The sequence below is a fragment of the Vulpes vulpes genome, chromosome 3, assembly GCF_048418805.1.
Source record: "Vulpes vulpes isolate BD-2025 chromosome 3, VulVul3, whole genome shotgun sequence".
NCBI lineage: Eukaryota > Metazoa > Chordata > Mammalia > Carnivora > Canidae > Vulpes > Vulpes vulpes.
The window spans coordinates 136,649,483-136,671,261 of NC_132782.1; positions in this window are offsets into that span (position 1 = coordinate 136,649,483).

Sequence of the window (21,779 nt, forward strand, 5' to 3'; positions counted from 1 at the left end):
CTAATAAATAGGATTTATTGTGCCTCTAAATTAAATAGTTATATTGACAAAGTATAACTGATACAACTGTAAATCATAACTATATTAATTGTTATGTACCCAGGTAATCCAGGGTAATCTTCCCATCTCAAAATCTTTAATTTAATTATATCTGTGAAGTCCTTAATGGCCCCATAAGGTAATATTCATAGGCTCTAGGGATTAGGACATATTTTTGGGGAGACAGGGACATTATTCAGTCTAACATGTATGCTGTCTGAAAATGCGCCCAAACTCAAACATAATTACTACCCACTACCACTGAACAGAATTTCAAGGGATGGAGATTCCAAAGACCTTTCTTTTTGAGTACCAATAATAAATTTAGGTTTCTGATGAAGTTTATTTTAAAAGAGGGTTATTTAAGGGAATATCAGACAACATAATTTCTATTTTTAAATATCCAGACTAATTTAGATATAGTTTTCAAAGATCCTGAGGGCCAGATTTGAATTAAATTTTATTGTGGTCATTTTTTATATGTTACTGAACTTCCTAAATTACTACATATTTCTGCATGTTTTTGATCAGCCATGTGGAAGCTATAAGACACTGAATGTGGAATGCTTCAACACTGTTTAATTTTTATCATCCTGGGACTGATAGGTTACATTTTGAACTCAATCATGGCTGAATTAATAACATTTTTTCAATGAGTTTACACCTAACAGATTATTTAATATATCCCAACTGACTTGGAAGATAGTTACTGGGTTATTATTGCTAAAACTTAAATGACAAACTTTAAACACAGGGCTATCCCATGTTCTTTTTTTTTCTTCTTCTTCTTGTGACTTTCTGAATACCATGTATCTCACTAAACAATTTTCTTTGTCTTTTTTTTTTTTTTTTTGCTATTGTTGAATATTTTGGTGAATTAGAAATGTAGCTTTCAGAGCCACCTCATAAACTTTCTTGGACTTGAACTGTTTTCTGCTGCTATTTTAAATGTTAGTTATAATACCCATGAGTGTACTTGGAACTTGTAGTTCTAGTTCTTTTAGTGGCAGCATGCCTATAATATGCTCAGCATTTCTATTGAGCACAGACTAAGCCAACCACAACGCAAAGTGGAAGGGTGAATATAAAGATTTCTGAGACTTGGTCTGCATCCCCCAGAGTGAGATCTTTGGACTGGAACTTGGACTTACTTAACCTTAATCTTTAGCATCTACTCTACTTTCTAGCACATAGTAAATGTGTTTAGTTTTTTAAAAAGATCTTATTGACAGATAACATGTTAGTTTCAGGTGTTCAATGTAATGATTTGATATTTGTATATATTATGAAATGATCCCTGTAATAAGTGTAGTTAGCATCCATCACTATACATAGTTACAAAACATTTTTTCTTATGATGAGAACTTTTATGATTTGCCATCTTAGTAACTTTCAAATATGAAATACAGTATTATTAACTATAGTCACCATACTGTAATTACATCCCCATGACTTATAATTTTTAACTGGAAGCTTGTACCTTTTCACTCCTTCTCCCATTTAACGCCCCCTTCATAAATATCTGTTCAATGAAGAATTTTTTTTATTAAGTAGATGTTGAATGCATAAGTAGTCTATAAAGTGAGCTATTTATGAAATCAGATAAGATAGAAGATAGAATGCTTCTATCTTCAAATCATTTCTAAGTGATATAATGGTGGTGTGAACAGGGTATAGTGGCACCCCCCAATTCAGCCACGTAGAGTCAGAGAAGGCTTTGTAGAATAGTCAAAGGAGTGAAGTCCTAGAGGAAATGAGTCCTAGTCACCAAATAACTGCTTCTATGGATTTACTTGTTTCCTTTCACTGCTTTAGTTTTGATGGGCTAGTTTTAATTTTGTCTCCATAATAGCATGCAAAGGAATGTTGGGTTTGTCTCTGCCCCAGCTCCTTGCTGCTGGCACTGGAAGGAGCAGGGATGGAATGACTACTTGGGAAGAGACAGGAAGCAGAGTCAGCACATAGCACAGCCCTCCCAGAAGGAGACTACAGAGGTGAGATGAAACAGGGTTATATGTGTAGAGAACAGGGGAGGAATCTGGGTGCGGCTTCTTATTTATAAGTAGAATGTACTTATAAAATTACATTTGAGAATATATTCTTTTGAATATATGGGCCACGAACTTATCCTTTTCCTTATGTGGACATCTTGCCTCTGCGTGAGAAACAATGCGTACTGACCCTCCTTTTTATCTTGCCCCCAGTAGAAATCCCTTTCCTCTGTCTCAGTTTTTTCCAACTGCAGCATCAAGAATCTGAGTAGAGACAAATTAAACATTCCTTAAAATGCTGTTATGAAAACAAAATGAAGTGGTCAACTGAAAGTTTACACAAATGTTTAAAAGCTATTAAAACTGTCCCATCCAATGTGAATTGTTGTAAACTTTAGAAATAGTTCAAAGGAACAAGAAAATTTGGCAAATTGGCCTTATGGAAAGTCAGGCTTTCTGCAATTGATTTTTGGCAAATGACCTAGAACCAGTCTTGAAGAATTGACACACATTTACCAAGCAAAAATGGGAAAGGGCATTCCAGGTAGAATGAGTAGAGACAAGAACCTGAGAGATGTTTGCAAGGAACAGGTACATTTATGCATTCACCAAGTGCTTTAAAGGACAGCAGTTGGCCTTGTGAAGTGAACAGTCCTACCATTGTGAAATTTATTTTGTTTCTTTTGCAAAAATTTATGTCAAATTATTAATTTTAAAACATCCACACATATACACACACACACACTCATTCATTCCAGAGAGAAACCTTTTAGATGTTGGAGAAGTTGTGACAGTTGAGATAGCACATAGAATGATCATAATTGAAATGAAACAAACTAAACTTTTGTCTGAAGAACCTAGAAAAGATGCCAGGAAGTAAAGAATTCAACTACAAAAGGAGGAAGAAAGTGGAAATTAATGAATAAGACAATAATAAAGCAAAAAATTAATGAGTAACATCAAGAGCCAGTTTTATAAAAGTCAGTAAAACAGGTAAATGTTTGGCATGTTCTGACCAAGAAAAAAAAATGTAAGAGATACAAATGCAAATATTATGAATGAGAAAGGATATATAACCTTAGATAGAGATTAAATAATTAAAATGGACCATCTACAACTTTGTCATTAAAAAATATCTGGGTAGAATGGATAGTTTAAGCTAAGAACTTAAGAAAAGTTCAAAAATCTGAATAAACCAACAACTGTAGAAGAAATTTAAGATGTTTCAAAATTTACTTTCTTAGAGACACTAGAATAGGTAGTTTTCACTTATGAGTTATATAAGTCATCAACAAAGATGGAACAAAAATATCAGACTATGTAGCCTGATTTCAGATATGATAATGAAAACATTCAAAGTAAACTGTTGAAATATATATCAATCTGGAAGCATTTAAACAAAATAATAATAAATTGTGATTTAATAGGGTTTTCCCCTGCAATGCGAGAATGATTCAAAGTAGAAAATTCATAGTAATTATTAAGGTTGAAGGAGAAAAAAACAAAGTGCTTATTTTTATAGATTTTAAAAGATAAAATTCAACATTCTCCCTGATAAAAACTGATGGCAAACTTGAGTGAAGAAAACTTGTTAAAAAGAATTTTTAATGATACAAGAAAAATAGAAGTGTAAAAAATTGCATACATATATATAAATATGATAAAAATTAAAATATAATCAAAAGAATTCTTCACAAGTCAACAGCAACTACAAAAACAAAAATCATGTCTAGTACTAAAATCTAGCAGCATTCTTATGAAACTGAGGTAAAGGCAAAGGAATAGTTACTAAGGCTATTCGGAATATTTCTTTTCCTTCCAGGTCTTTGATTGAATGCACTATTGTCAACCCCTTTGACCTTAACATTTGATATGGTTTGTTTTAGCCAATGGGTTGTAGCCATAGGTCACGTGGCTTCTTCAAGATCAGACTAATTATTTCTAGCTGGAAACCTCTGCTTCTCCCTGCTGTGGTGATTGTGGAAACATAGTTGAGATGGAGTCTGGGTCCTGAGTGACCATGATGAGGAGAATGCCTGTCAATCTGTGTTGGACATATAAATGAAGGAGAGATGCACCTTTGTTGTCACAAGGCACTGAGACTCTGAGGTTGTCTGTGTTCCTGTCGTACAACTTAGCCCCCCTGAGTGACACAGGAACCTATTATTCTGGTGTTCTACATTCTTTTTAGTACTAGTTCTATTTTGTACCTTAATTTTTTAAAATGTGTGAATTGTATCTTTTTCTTGTATGGTGTAATAATTTTTTTTTATATTGCAGAGCCAGTTGTTCAGCAGTAATTGTTAAATTAATTTGTGTCATCTTTATCATACAGTAAAATCCCATGGATATAGTGGTTTTGATTTTGAGCTCTTTTCTGTTCTGCTCTTCCATTTTTATGTATGCCCAAACTACGTTGACTGTGATTATGAACATGGCTTTGGAATTAGACTGTCTAGCCTAGAATTCAATTTTCATTATTTACTAGCTGTTAATTTTAGGCAAATGTATCTTTGCTAGGCCTCAGTTTCCTCCCCTAAGTATTGTATATTAAAAATGGTATCTACTTCATAGTTTTTGGAAGGAAGGAAAATGAGATAAGATATGTAAAACACTTAGCACAGTGTCTGGCATACAGCAGGCCTTATCCTTTTTTGGAGAATGTTTTAGCACTCTAACCAAAATTTGAAACAACTTCTTAACTTAAAACTTTTCCTCTCTACTTGTTTTTAGTTATTGATGGAGATGTAGCAAATAGACTATTATGAGCCAACACAATCTGGTGGCCATAACAAGTCAGAGTTGGCACATAAAGACAGAAAGTCAATATTTATTGTCCAGTGCTACCTTTATTATTGGCAATGCTTGATACAGAATGGAAAAGGAATCCCACATTGGTTAGAATCAAAAGGCATAGTTCCTGAATGGCATAATATAAGAAAAATAAGTGAATTAAAATAGCTAACATTTTACTAAAAGTTTTAATCAATGACATAATTGTTTAAAAATTGCATTGCCTTTATCTTGACTTATAAAACATTGGCAAAAAAGCAGATTGTGAGGAACTTCCACTTATGACCCAGATAGAGTAATAGGGACCATATTCTTCTTACCAGTAACAATCCAAAAGATGGACAAAATATTGGAAGCAGTGATTTTCAGGACACCGAACATCAGGCAACAAAGGATAGTGATCTCTGAGAGACAGGAAATAAGCAAGATGAGCTCTGTGATTACTCTGCTTACCATCTTGGAGAGTTCCAGGTCACAGTGCTAGGAGGGGGGGAACTCAGAGTGAGTAGTGGACTTTGTGAGGTGAGGAGGTAAAGCTGAGGGTCCAGGACACTAAGATGGCTATCATTCACAGGACAGAGTATTGGAAAGGAGAGAGCCGCACAGAAAGAGAGGAAGTCAGAGATCTGCAAAGGGTTCCCCTTGAGTGTGTAGCTGAGTAGTGATTAGCACCTGTCTTGGAGGAAACTGCCTGAAGTTGGGAAAAGAAATGCCTCAACATTTAGAAGTAGCAGTGCCCACCACTCATACAGGGCTGAGAATAGAACTTCCTCCCAGAAGCCAGAGTAGAAAAGCTCATGATTTACAGGACTTGGGTTTGATACATAGAAGGGTCTTGGCTCAGTGGTAGAATGTAAATAGTTCTAGACTAAGCATTGCTCTGAGCTAGTCCAATAAGACATGAAAGGATAAAATTGTTTCCAAGTAATTTAACTGCATCCTAGAACAAAGCTCTAGAATATTTAGAGGAACACAAGACTATCAGCACCCAAAAAGATGAAATTTACAATGTCTGCTGGTCATTAAAGATTACAAGTCATGCAAAGAAGCAAGAAAATGTGAACCATACTAGGAAAACAAATCAACTAATTGAAACTAACTCTAAAGATTTAATGCAATCTCAATCATAATCCCAGCAGGTTCTTTTGTAGGAATTGATAAACCAATTCTGAAATACATATGGAAATGCCAAGGACCTACAATAGCCATGACAACTTTGGAAAGAACTGAGTTGGAGGACTAAAACTACTTGATTTCAAGGTTAGTAAAATATTATCATAATCAAGATAGTATAGCACTATTGTAAAGACAGAGAAATAGATCAATGGAACAAAATAGAATTTAGAAGTAGACTCACAAATTTATGGTCAACTGATTTTCAATAGTCTTTTTAACAAATGGTGAAACGGGAAATAACCTTAATTTATACACCATTTGCAAAAATTCACTCAAAATGGATCATAGACCTAAATGAAAAACCTAAAACTATAGAACTTCTAGAAACTAGCAGTTCACCTTATTAAAATTACACTGATATTAAAAAGACTGACCTTACCAGTACAAAGGAACTAGGATTCTCACATACTGCTAGTTAGCATGTAATGTGGTACAACTATTTTGAAAAATGGTTTCTCAGTTTATTAAAAAGAATTTACTTTTCACTTAAAAATAATTAAATTTATACTTACCATATGACCCATCATTCCACTCCTAGGTATTTATTTATTCCAGAGAAATGAAAGTACATGTCCGTATATATTAATTTGCTAGGGCTGCCATAACAAAATAAAATAGACTAGGTAGGTTAAGCAACCAATCTATTTTCTCACAGCTTTGGAGACTGGAAGCCCAAGATTTAGTACCAGCATGGTTGGTTTTCTCTGAGGCCTCTCTGACTGCCTTCCTGCTATGTCCTCATGGGTCTTTTCTCTGTGCATGTCCTCCCCTCCCCTGGTGTCTTTCCATTTATCCTAATTTCTTCTTACGAGGACAAGACTTAATCAGTTCTATATATCCTCTTGTCTCCAAATAAGATGCTATATTCTGAGATAATGGGGGCTAGAACTTCAACATATGAATTTTACAGGGAACACAAATTAGCCCATAACACCGCACACTTGTACATAAAGGCACACATTAGTAATAGCTAAAAAATGAAAACAATCCAAATGTTTATAAACAGATGGGTAGATAAACAAACTATGGTATGGCTATAAAGTATGCTGTTACTCAGCAATAAAAAGAAATAAATTATCAGTACATGCTACAGCATGGATGAATCTCAAAATAATTATGCAGAGTAGGGGGGAAAACAGCCAAAAACAACAACAACAACAATACATATTGTATGATTTCATTTATTTAAAACTCTAGAAAATACAAACTAACCTGTAGTGACATAAAGGAGATCAGTGGTTTCCTGGGGTTCTGGGTTTTAAGATTACACAGGGGATTGAGGAATTTTGGGGAGTGATAGGCATGCTTATTATCTTGTTGTAATGATGGTTTCATGGGTGTGTACATATATCAAAGCTTGCAAGTGTACACTTTAAATATATGTAGTTTATTATATATCAATTATACTTCAATAAAACTGTTTTCAAAAAGATTGAATCTAAAATTATAATAAAACCACTCTCTTTTGGGGTCAGATTTCTATGATCACCTAGTCTTTCATATACACAACCAGAAATTTTCTGAAAAGCAGGTTGGCATGGCCTTGACAAAGCTGCAGCACTGTAGCTCACTGAAGTTATTAAATTCTTTACTTCCTGGATAAACTTAGAAACCCTCACGCAGAGCCTCTTGGCTTTGCTTAACACACAACTTCAATTAAGCTTGATAAATTATTTAAAAAATACACTTAAAAAGAGGAGATGGCATCCACATATTTGATGGAGTTCCAATAAAAAGTGATTGCCAATAATATAGAAAGAGAAAAAAGTTTGAAAAGTAGTTAGAATTTTACTCTTCGAAGAGTAAGTAGTGATAGGTATTCATTAAGATATGAAAGAAGTATCTTCCATTTAATAAGGAAGGTGAGAATATTATAGACTAAAGGAAGATTTCTGGCAAAACTAAGATGAAAAATGTTTTAAACACTGAAGAGACAGTTTGCAGTTATGTGAAAATATATGAAGTTATATGAAAATATATGAACGCCTGGGGTTCTGGGTTTTAGGATTACATGGGGATTGAGGAATTTGGGGAGTGATAGACACCTCATTATCTTCATTGTGATGATGGCTTCATGGGTGTGTACATATATTAAAGCTTGCAAGTAAAAATATGAAAAATATATGAAGGTGACATACTTTGCTGAGTCACAATGAAGTACCTTTTAGGAAAGGTGTAAACATTATAGAAAACATTAAACTAAATAAAACATTAGAAAGAATGTGAAAGAGTATCCTGGCAATAGAAGTAAGTCTTTTTCCTTTACAAATGTTCATGTTTCTTTAGTTCCCTAAAGTGCTTTTGGTGTTTAAACTGACAGAAAGGAAAGAACAAGTCTTAATGTTTATGACCCAAGATCTGCTTTCTAGTCAATTCACATATGGCTCAGAATGTTAATAATTGAGAGTTGATCTATTTTGACTACTTGCCAACTTTATGACTTAAACTCATTCTTTGTCCATAAATCATGTCCTTTCAGGGATGGTTTTGGAATTAGCCCTAGAATTGTGACAGGATGACTCTTGCTGAAAATGACATCCCTTGTTTAAAGCATTTTATTATGCTGAACTTAAAATGAAAAATTTTGAAAGATCACGTTTTTAGGAACCCTTAAAGAAGAAATGGGCCATTCAGTGATATTGCTGAGAGCAAATGAAAGCACCAAACACCCCAAGAGACTGAAACAAAAGCTTCTTTACAGGAAACATTATGCCAGAAAGGAAGGAGAGCTAAGTAGATCGATACATTACAGCCAGAGCCCACCCTGGTGTGACACAGAGAGGCAGGACCCAGTTGAGCTCTATGGGTAGCTGTGTTCATTCTCACAGTTCAACAAGTTAGTGTGGAACCCAGAGAAAAGGATGATACTGGGTGGGGGGTTAGCTTAGAGTGTTCTCATCAGTGGGATTTTCTTGGGAATAAATCTATTGTGAGTTGGACGTTTTTTCTGGCAACATTGCCCTTGACAGTGTGTAATCCAAGATTGTTTTCTTGGCTTTCCAAAAAGTTCCATAAGTTATCTAATGGGCTATAGAAAATCCCTTTCTTCTTAAACTAGGTAGAGTGGATTTTGTTCTCTGCAAAATAGATCCAGCAACTAAGAATCCCAGCAGTTGAATGTTGCCATTTAAAAAAAAAAAAAAGTGACTCTAAGTACAGTGTTTTAAATATTCTAGAAGCTTCTTTCTGTCTCATAGCTCAAGATGGGTAATTGCGCTATGCTCTACAAAGTCACCTAGGAACCTTGGTTGGTGGGATGACTCTGCCATCTGCTCCATTGGCTTTCCTCTCTGGCTCCAAGCCATTTGTTCCAGTTGTCTTCACCTGCACCACACTATACCCATGTTCCAGGCCAAGGGAAGGAAAGAGAGAAAACACCTTCATTTTGGAGGACATGAAGCGGACATTGTTGCTAAAACCTAATAGGTAAAACCAAGACTCAAAGCCTCACTAAGAATTAAGGGAAGCTGGAAAATGACATCTCTAACTGTAGTGGCCATTAGCGTGGCCAAAACTTGATGGATATGGAGAGTTCTTTTGTACAGAAGAGTGGAATGAATGTGGGGAAAATTCCAAAACTTCTTTCAAGAGCACATCAAGTGTTTGAAACCTCAGAGGTCTCCTGCAAATAGCTTTTCAGTTTAACCCTTTCTTCCAAAGGAAGGATAGATACCTGCATGAAGCAGCACAGCAGAGAGGATATCAGCAAGCATCTTGCTCAGCCCCTCTGTCTAAGTAGCAGTGAACCAGGCATGTAGCAGTAGTTATTTTGACTCTCAGAACAAATGGAAATAAAACATCTAGATTTTAAAACACAACTCCTTCATGTAACACAGAGAGAGTACCTGCTGTGTGTTAACACTGTAAGAAACAGAAGTAAACAAGACAGTCCTGGTTGCTGCCCTTGTGATGTTTACATTCTAGGATGGCAGACAGACACTGAATAATTTATTATGAGTTGATTATTAATTTAATTTTTTTTAAATTTTAAAAAAATATTGTATTTATTTATTCATGAGAGACACAGGGAGAGAGGCAGAGAGAGACGTAGGCAGAGGGGGAAGCAGGCTCTCCATTTCAGGAGCCCAATGCGGGACTCAATCCCATAACCTCAGGATCACGCCCTGAGCTGAAGGCAGATGGTCAACCACTGAGCCACCCAGGCATCCTGATTATTAATTTTAATAAGTGTTCTACGGAAGAACAGGGGATGCATGTGTGTATAAATATAAAACACGGGCATTTGGCCTAGGCTGTAAAGTTCAAGAATGTCTTTTCTTTTTCTTTAAAAAAATTTTTTTTAAAGGTTTTATTTATTTACTTGAGAGAGAGCAAGTGAGCAAGAGAGAGCATGAGTTGGGGGAGGCAGAGAGAGAGAGGAAGAAGCAGACTCCCCGCTGAGCAGGGAGCCACTCCATCCCAGCCGCTCCGGATCATGACCCAAGCTGAAGGCAAATGCTTAACTGATTGAGCTTAACTGAATGCCCCACATTTTCTTTTTAAAGTGGTATTTATTTACAAAAAAAGCATTATGGACATATTTATTGGTGAAATAAATTTATCTCTGCTAGTAGAGTTTTTGTCTGCTAGTAGACAAATTGTTTATAGACCTTCCTGTTTCACTTTGGTTATAATTAGATTAGGACTGTTGTCATTTAAAAATATGTACTAACTTTTTGCATAAGTATTTACCTGGTTTAACTTTCTGATAGAAAGTATAAAAATGTATGTAGCTACAATTTTCCTTCACATCCTTGACCTTAGCCATCTGTTTCTTGTAGACCCCTAATGGGTGATCAGTTTTATTGATTTCTCAGTTATACTTCATAAGAGTTTTTATTTATATACAAGCCAATACAAATATATATATATGTATATATATATTTAAGATTTTATTTATTTATTCATGAGAGACACACGTAGAGAGAGAGGCAGAGACACAGGCAGAAGGAGAAGGAGGCCCCATGCAGGGAGCCCAACATGTGACTCAATCCTGGGTCTCCAGGATCACACTCTGGGCTGAAGGCGGCTCTAAACCACTGAGCCACTGGGGCTGCCCACAAATATATATTATTATATTGTTCCTCTTTTTAAGTACAGCTAACAATATACTTTGCACATTTTATTACTCCTTACTCTTTTCACTTATTATAGCTTGGAGACCTTTTGATATAATATATTCATATAAAATATCTTTTTTAACATAAAATCATCATATTCCATTTTATTTATTTATTTATTTTTGTTTATAATCCATTTTAAAGATATGTTATTAATGCATTTAACCAGTTCCCTATGGTAAGCAGTAAGGCTATTTCCAATATGTTGTTTTAGTGCTTCAGTGAATACTTTTATTTTATTTTTTCAGTACTTTTAAAGTGTCATATTATTCTTATGTGTTTGTATCAATAGTATAAATTTCTAGCCCATTTGGGACGTGTCTTGGGTTATGATGTGAAATATAGATCAAGCCATACTTTTTCTCCACATGGCTTCCTGGTTGTTCCCAGATAATTGATTGATAGTCCTATTTTGTCAGTGATTTGAGATATCAATACTAAAATGTATTTAGTTCTGTTCCATATGTATTTAGGTCTCCTTCTGACTGTGGCATTTGTCTGTGTGTCAGCAGTATACTTTATTATTAAAGCTTTATCTAACAAAGAAAATTCCCCCAGTATTCTCCTTTTGGGAGATTTCCTGACTTTGTGTTTATATTTCCATATAGATTTTAAGATCAATAAGTTTTAAACTCTAGTTCTGAAAAAAAGACTTGGCTTTTATTTTTATTGGAATTACATTAAATTTACAAGTTATCTTAGGGAGGATCAACATCTTTATGATATTGAGTCTTCATACCCAAAATGCCTTTCCATTTGTTCAAGACTTCCTTTTGTCTTTCAGAGAATGTTTTAATATTTTTTTTCTTTAGATTACAAGGCCTTGAACATTTATTTTAGCCCCTTTCCCTAGAAATGAGGTATTTTCTTTCATTATGTTTTCAATTAATTTGATTATGTATATGAAACTTCTTTTTTTTTTTTTTTTCACTTTTCCAATGAGTGTTTATTATTAGTTAAGCCAGGATTCAGGATCCCAGGGTGGGGGTATATGAAACTTCTAATTATAATTTTACACCTTCTAATTTACTGAATTTTTTGTTTATTTGTAGTAGTGTTTCACTTGACTTCCTTGGGTTTTCTAAGTATGTTATCATGTAATCTGCATAGAGTGATAACTTTATCTCCTTTTTAATTTCTCTGTCTCTAATTTCTTTCTCTTGCATAAGTGCATGACTAGTACTTCTGGTATAATGTTAAATAATACTGGTGATAGGACCATTGCAGCCTTGTTCCTGAGTGGTTATGCTCTTGTGTTTCCCCCTTAAACATAAAACTGATTGGGGGCGGCAATAAAAATATTCTAATATTTAAAGAATTATCCATTGATAAATATATTCTTAAGAATTTCATGAAGAATGGTTCTTGAATTTGGTCAAATGTCTTTTTAATACATATGAAGATAATTTATGGTTCTTTTTCTGTTTGTTTTTTTTAAAGATTTATTTATTTTATTTGAGAGAGAGAGTGTGGGTGGAGGGAGGAGCAGAGGGAGAGACTCTTCAAGTAAACTCCCCACTGAGCATGGAACCTGACATGGGACTTGATCCTATGATCCATATAAGACCATGACCTGAACCGAAACCAAGAGTTGGATGCTCAAATGACTGAGCCACTCAGGGGTCCCTATGATTCTTTTTCTTATGCCAGTAATTGAGAGATCATATCTGTAGATTAATAGATTTTCTAATATTAAACCTCCTTTTGCAGACTTGTAATAAATTCTACTTGGAAATGATGCATTATTTTTAAATATGCTGCTGGACTTATTTAGGAATTTTCTTCAATATTCTGGGACCCCTGGGTGAGCTTTTGGCCTTGGCCCAAGGCGTGATCTCGGGATGGAGTCCCACATCAGGCTCCTTGCAGGGAACCTGCTTCTCCCTCAGCCTATGTCTCTGCCTCTCTCTCTTGCTGTGTTTCTCATGAATAAATACAAATATTTTTTAAAAATATTCTTAAAAAGAAATTTTCTTGGGATCCCTGGGTGGCGCAGCGGTTTGGCGCCTGCCTTTGGCCCGGGGCGCGATCCTGGAGACCCGGGATCGAATCCCACGTCGGGCTCCCGGTGCATGGAGCCTGCTTCTCCCTCTGCCTGTGTCTCTGCCTCTCTCTATCTCTCTGTGACTATCATAAATAAATAAAAATTAAAAAATAAAAATAAAATAAAAAAATAATAAAAAGAAATTTTCTTCAATATTCATACAAGAGATAAGAGATAGTTTTATTTTTTATGTGCTTTATTAGATTTTGACCATCAGTGCCCTACTTATTTCAAAAAAGAACATTTAATTCTTTGTCTATACTCTAAAACATTTTAAATAACATTAGAAATATCTGTTTCTTGTACAATTCCCCTGAGAAATTATATCTACCTGGTATTTTGGCTAGGGAAAATGGGCAAGAGGCAGCAATAACTCTTTGATGAAATTCTGTGCTTCTCCTATGGAAATTGTGCTATTTATGCACTGTTTATTTTATATCTTTTGAAGGGTTAGTTTTGCTATTTTTGAGTCTTCATACCCAAAATGCCTTTCCATTTGTTCAAGTCCAGTTTATTAAGGTTTGGTCTTTTTTTTTTCCTTTTTCATTTTTATGGTTATTTCTCCCTTAGTACTGACTTCATTAGCACATTTTTTCATTTCTTTTCTTGACTGAATTAGCCAGTTGACTTTTCTCAAAGCACCAGATTTCAGTTTTTGTTTTCTGACTTTTTAAAAATGTTTTAAATTTTTATTTTATTTTTACACTTATTATTCCAGTAGTTAATGTATAGTGTTATATTAGTTTCAGTTGTACCATATAGAGATTCAGCAGTTCTATAAGTTACTCAGTGCCCAAGATAAGTGTACTCTTAATCCTATTCACCTATTTCACCAATCACCCCACCTACCACCTCTTTGGTAATCATCAGTTCTCTTTAGTTTTTAGCGTCTATTTTTTTTATTTGTTCATTTGCCTTGTCTCTTAAATTTCACATATGAGTGAAATCATATGGTATTTGTCTTTCTCTGACTTATTTCACTTAGCATTATATTCTCTAGATCCATCCATGTTGTTGCAAGTGACAAGATTTCATTCTTTTTTGTAACTAATATTTCATTGCATATATATATACATATATTCTTTATCCACTCATCTATGGATGGATATTTGGTCTGCTTCCATAATTTGGCTGTTGTAAGTAATGCTGCAACAAACTTCGGGGTGCATGTATCTATCTTTTCACATTAGTGTTTTTGTATTCTTTGGGTAAATCCAGTAGCGATTACTAGATCATATGGTAATTCTTTTTAATTTTTTAAGAAACTTCCATACTGTTTTCTGCAGTGGCTGTATCAGTTTTTATTTCCACCAACAGTGCTTGAGGGTTCCTCTTCCTCCACATCCTCACCAACGCTTGTTTCTTGAGTTTTTTATTTTAGCCATTCTAACAGGTGTGAGGTGATATTTCATTGTGGTTTTGATTTGCATTTCCCTGATAATTAGTGATGTTGAACATTTTTTCATGTGTCTCTTGGCCATCTGGATGTCGTTTTTGGAAAAATGTCTATTCATGTCTTCTGCCCATTTTTTAAAAAAGATTTTATTTATTGATTCATGAAAGACACAGAGAGAGAGATTGGCAGAGACAAAGGCAGAGAGAGAAGCAGACTCTATGCAGGGAGCCTGATGTGGGACTTGATCCTGGGACTCCAAGTTCACTCCCTGGACCGAAGGCAGGTGCTCAACCACTGAGCCACACAGGTGTCCCTCTTCTGCCCATTTTTAACTGGATTATTTGTGGGGCTTTTTTTTCTGTTGAGTTGTATAAGTTCTTTATACATTTTGAGGACTAAACCTTTATTGGATATGTCATATGCGAATATCTTCTCCCATTCAGTTGGGTATCTTTTATTTTTCTTGGTTGTTAACTTTGCTATGTAAAAGCTTTTTATTTTGTCGTACTCCCAAAAATTTATTTTTGCTTTTGTTTCCTTGACTCAGGACACATATCTAGAAAGATGTTGCTATAGCAGATGTCAGAGAAATTATTGTCTGTCCTGCCTTCTGGGATTTTTATGGTTTTAGGTCCACATTATATCCTTAATCCATTTTAAGTTTGTTTCTGTGGATGGTGTAAGAAAGTGGTCCAGTTTCATTCTTTTGCATGTTGCTGTCAGTTCTCCGAATATCATTTGATGAAGAGACTTTCTTTTTCACATTGCATATTCTTACTTCCTTTGTCAAAGATTAATTGACTGTATAATCATGGGTTTATTTCTGGATTTTCTATTCTGGTTCTGTTGATCTATGTGTCTTATGTTTTTGTGCCAGTACTATACCATTTTGATTACTACAGTTTTGAAGTATATCTTGAAATCTGGAATTATGATACCTCCAGTTTTGTTCATCTTTTTTCAAGATTGCTTTGGCTCTTCAGGATCTTTTGTTGTTCCGTACAAATTCTAGGATTATTTTTCTAGTTATGTGAAAAATGAGGTTGATATTTTGATAGGGATTTCTTTAAATCTGTAGATTGCTTTCGGTAGTATGGACATCTTAACAATATTTGTTCTTCCATTCCATGAGCATGAAATATTTTTCCAGTTGTTTGTCTTGTCTTCAATTTCTTTCATCAGTGTTTTATAGTTTTCAGAGTCCAGGTCTTTCACCTCCTTGGTTAAATTTATTCCTAGCGATTTTATTATTTTTGATGCAATTGTATATTGGATTGTTTTCTTATTTTTTCTTTCTATTACTTCATTATTAGTGTATAGGAATGCAATTGATTTCTGTATATTGACTTTGTATCCTTCAACTTTACTGATTCATTTATCAGTAATTTTTCATGGAGTCTTTAGAGTTTTCTATACATAATATCATGTCATCTGCCAAGAGTGTTAAGTTTTACTTCTCGCTTACCAATTTTGATGCCTTTTCCTTCCTTTTGTTGTCTGATTGCTGTGGATAGAACTTAGAGTACTGTGTTGAATAACAGGGGTGATGGTGGACATCCTGTCTTCTTCTCTTATTTATGTGATATATAATGTTGATTGATTTGCAAATATTGAACCTCCCTTGCAGCCCAGAAATAAATTTCACTTGATAGTGGTAAACAATTTGTTGGGTTTGGTTTGCTAGTATTTTGTTGAGAATTTTTACATCTGTGTTCATCAAAGATACTGGCCTGTAGTTCTTTTGTATGTAGTGTCTTTTTCTGGTTTGGTATTAGAGTAATTTATTATTAGGAAATTTTCTTTCTTCTTCTATTTTTTGGAATAGTTTGAGAATAGGTATTAACTCTTCTTTAGTAAAAGGTGTAAAATTTACATGATCTGAAGAGAAATCAGAGAATTGGTGTTAACTCTTCTTTAAATATTTCATAGGATTCATCTGTGAAGCCATCTGGTCCTGGATTTTGCTTTGTTGGGAGTTTTTTATTATTGATTCAATTTCATTGCTAGTAATCAGCCTGCTCAAATTTTCTATTTCTTCTTGATTCAGTTTTGGGAGGTTATATATTTCTAAGAATTTATTTATTTCTGTTAGGCTGTCCAATTTGTTGGTATATAATTTTTCATAATATTCTCTTATGATCTTTTGTATTTCTGCGGTGTGGGTTGTTATTTCTTCTCTTTTATTTTTGATTTTATTTGATCTTTCTTTCTTTCTTTCTTTCGTTCGTTCGTTCGTTCTTCTTTCCTTTTTATGGGTCTGGCTAGAGGTTTATTAATTTTGTTGATGTTTTCAAAGAACCAGGTCCTGATTTCATTGATCTGTTCTATCTTTTTTTAACTTCTATTTTATTTGTGCTTTACTTTTCATTATTTCATTGCTTCTACTGGCTTTGGGATTTGTTTGTTGTTCTTTCTCTAGCTCCCTTAGGTGTTTGAGATGTTTCTTACTTCTTGAGGTAGGCCTGTATTGCTATATACTTCCCTCTTAGAATAACTTTTGCTGCATCTCAAAGATTTCAGGCCATTGGGTTTTCATTCTCATTTGTCTCCATGCATTTTTTTATTTCCTCTTTGATTTCTTGCTTGACTCATTCTTTGTTTATTAGCATGTTGTTTAACCTCAATTTATTTGTGTTCTTTCCAGATTTTTTTCTTGTGGTTGATTTTTAGTTTCATAGCATTCTGGTTGGAAAAGATGCATGGTATGACTTCAGTCGTTTTCAATTTGTTGAGACTTGTTTGTGGCCTAATGTGTGATCTATTCTGAAGAATGTTTCATATACACTTGGGAAGAATGTATATTCTGTTTTAGGATGGAATGTTATTAATATATCTGCTAGACCCATCTGTCCAGTGTGTCATTCAAAGCCATTGTTTCCTTGTTGATTTTCTGTTTGGATAATCTATCCATTGATGTAAGTGGGGTCTTAAAGTCCTCTACTATTATTGTATTATTATCAATTAATTTATTTATGTGTGTTATTAGCTGCTTTATGTATCTGAGAGCTCCTATGTTGGGTGCACTAATATTTATGACTGTTATATCTTCTTGTTGGATTGTTTATGATTATATCATGTCCTTGCCTATCTTTATTTTAAAGTCCATTTTATCTATGTTAATATTGCTACCGTAGCTTTCTTTTTACTTCCATGTGTTTAAGTGCTTTTCACTTTCAATCTGCATGTCTTGAGGTCTGAAATGAGTCTCTTGTTGGCAGAATATAGATGGGTCTTGTTTTTTACCTATTCTATCACCATGTCTTTTGATTAAAGCATTTAGTCCATTTATATTCAAAGTAATTATTGATAGGTTGTACTTATTGCCATTTTGTTACTTGTTTGGTTCCCTTTGTAGTTCTTCTCTGTTCCTTTCTTCTCTTGCTCTTTCCTCACACAGTTTTCTGATTTTCTTTAGTGTTATATTTGGATTCTTTTCTCTCTTTATTATTTTTTCATATCTATTTCTCATTTTTGGTTTGTAGTTACCATTAGGTTTATATATAACATCTTATGGATATAATGGTCTATATTAAGTTGATGGTTGCTTAAGTTTGAACCCATTCTTTACTCCTCTCTCTGCCACATTTTAGGTATATGGTGTCATATTTTACATCTTTTTAAAAAGATATTTATATTTAATTGAGAGAGAGAAAGCATGCATGCACATGCACACGAGTGCACATGCACACAAGTGCACATGCACAAGAGCACCGGGGGAGGGGCAGAGGGAGAGGGAGAGAGAATCTCAAGCAGACGCCCTGCTGAGCCTAGAGCCTGACAGGATTCCCTCTCATGACCTTGAGATCACTACCTGAGCTGAAACCAAGAGTAGGGTGCTTAACTGACTGTGCCACTGAGGCACCCCATATTTTACATCTTTTTTATTTTACGAATCCCTTGGCTGGTTTTTATAGATATACTTAATATTGCTGCTTTTGCATTTCCTATTTTTCTTACCTTTAATTATACCCTTTCCTTGCCATTCAAAAATTTCTCTTTAATATTTCTCATAGAGCTCATTTAGTGGTCATAAATTTCTTTAACTTTTATTTATCTTGGAAACTCTTTATCTCTTCTTCTATTCTGAATGATAGCCGTGCTGGATAGAGTATTCTTAGTTACAGGATTTTTTCTTTCAGCACTTTCAATGTATGTGTTTTCCAACTTCTTAAGTTCTACTTAAGAGATATTGATTTTTAGTTTTCTGATTTTATTGTTAATTTATAGCATGGAATAGTGATCAGAGAATTTTGTCCATGCCATTTCTAGTTTTTACAATGTATTGAGATTTTCTTTGAATCCTTGTACATCATCAGTTTCTGTGGCTATTTCATAGGCACTTAAACAGAAAGTATAATCTCTTTTTTGCAGGATACAGAATGATATTTATAACCAGATCAATTGAGTAAATTGTTATGTCAGTCATCTATATCATATCTTTACTTGATTTTTTCCTTTATCTGTCATAATCTAGAGAAGTGAATTAAAATTTCCTATTTTTAGTAGGTTTTTATTTCTCGTTATATATTCCTTGGTTACTTGGGGCATACATAGTCATAAATATTACATGTTTACCACTGTATAATTACCTTTGGTAATTCTCTGATATTATGTTACAGCCTTTGCTTCCTTTTCTTTTTCTTTTTCTCATTTGTCTGGTATGCCATTATTCTATGATTAGCTATTCTGTATTATTTTTATTTTTAGTGCTTCTTTTAAAGACAGTATATAGTGGGTTTAATAATCTAATCTGAAGCCTACTTACATTTATCAATGTAGCAGATATTTTTGAACTTAATTATTATTATTTCCTAAATGTATAGTTTCCAGTCTTTTGGTTTTCTTTGATTTGGTGTCTGTATATGATTCTACTGATACTAAGAAATGTTTGTCAGACTCATAAGTACAGAGAACAAACTAGTGGTTGCCAGAGAGGAGGTGAGTAGGTGGGATGGATGAAATAGGTGAAGGAGATTAAGAGATACAAACTTACAGTTATAAAATAAATAAGGTATGAGGATGAAAAGTACAGCCTTAAGAATATAGTCAATAAAATTGTAATAATTTTGTATGGTGGCAGATGGTAGGTAACTACATTTATCATGGTAAGCACTATGTAATAAATAGAATTGTCAAATCACTATATTGTATACTTGAAACTAATGTAACATTGTATGTCAACTAAAACTGAACAACAACAAAGGAAAATTTTGCAGTTTTGTTCTCACTAGTACTTTTGTAATTATAACTTTATGTAATATTCTTAGTTTTCCAATCTGAACGAGTCAGGTTCTCCAGAAGAGAGAAGACCAGTAGGATGAAGATTATAACCGTCTATTTTTTATTTTAAATGTTTCTTTTGGGGATATGTATATCCTTATCTCTATCTGTCTATCTATAATGAAGAATTGGCTCATGTGATTATGGAGGCCAACAAGTTCCATTTGGCAAACTGGGAGACCCAAGTTGATGGTATAAGTTCCAGTCTAAGCTTGAGGGCCTGAAAATAAGGAGACTTGATGGTGTAAGTTTCAGTCTGAGGGTGAGTCCAAAGGCATGAAAAGACCAATGTCCTAATAAAGACAGGCACAGAGAGAGTAAATTCCCCCTTATTCAGCCTTTTTGTTCTATTCAAGCCTTCAACAGATTGGATGAGGCCCATTCACACTAGGGAGGGCAATCTGCTTTACTCAGTTTACCAATTCAAATATTAATCTCTTCCAGAAACACACCAACAAATATACTCAGAATATTGTTCAACCAATTATCTGGACACTCCAAGGCCTAATCAAGTTGAACCATAAAATTAACTATTATAAGTCCACCCTTTGTCAATTCAACACCCATATGAATCTCCTTAAACCATACTTAATCTCCAAATACAGATAATAACAGCATCATAATTCTACTCTCATGGTATGACTACCCTGAGTACAACCAAAAATGCATTAAGCCCTTCCCCAGAAGAGGAACAAATTCTTTTAGTGATATTTATTCTTTTCCTTGATATCCTATAACTTAAACACTATGATGTAAAATTAACAATATTTAAATACTATGATGCAAAGTTATTACATCTTATATTACATGATAGGAAACAAGAGAGGAAAGAAAATGAATATATTTGATATATACATAACACAAACATGCAATACTCATGACAGTTATGGTCCTCATTTCTTCAACTTGTCACATGGTCAGATCTTGTATTTGTAACTACCTTTTTCTAATACCATTTAACATTTCCTTTGCCTCCTGGAAGTACCTAGTTGGTCGTGGTTCTTTACTTGGTGGAGTGACCCAAACTTTCATTCCTGAAAGGTCTAGGTAATTATTAGGTATACATGGATTGGGTTCTTATAGTTTTCCATTGACCTTAATCACAGGATATGGTAATACTAATGGACATCCTAAGGGAGCTCTTGTATTTCAGACATACTCATCTGTATCTCCATTGTGGAGTAATGGTCTAATTTTCCCTTAGTAGTTAGGCTCAGTCACTCAACCAGCACAGTAACTCCCTTTCCTTGCCTGTTTTTTCAGAGGCATGAGGAGTCCACAGTGGCTGGATGACAGTCTTAATTTTCAGAAATTATTGTGTCTCCTGGTGAAAGCATTCCTCTCTTTGGAACTAAGACCTGTAGGCCAGGAGATTTTGCTAGTGGGTCACTAGAGTTAATAGTGAGTGGTGGCCACTCCTATTCCTACCCCTTGAATCCTAGATATGGGAGAAAACAGCACCATATACTGGATGCTGATTCAGGGCATATGTAGCCCTCTAGAGAACCTTGTTTCAGCTCTACTATGTATTGTCACCTAGCTGATGCTATAACTGAATCTTCAAAAGGCCGTTCTACCATTCTGTCATGCCAGCTGCTTTAGAAGGGTGGGGAACATGGTAAGACCAGTGAATTCCATAATCATAGGGTATTGCCTCACATCTTTTGCTGTGAAGTAAGTTCCTTGATCAGAAGTAATTCTGTGTGTAATTCCATGCTGGTAGATAAGGCATTCTATAAATATATGGATTGTACATTGGCAGAAGTATTGGGTATAGGAAAAGCAAATCCATAATAAGAGTAAATGTCTATTTCAGTAAGAATAAATCAATGTCCCTTCCATAATGGATGCCATACAGTGTAATCAATCTGTCATCAGATAGTTGGCTGATCACCCCAGGTAGTCGTGCCATTTTGGGTACTCAGTATTAGACTCAGCCA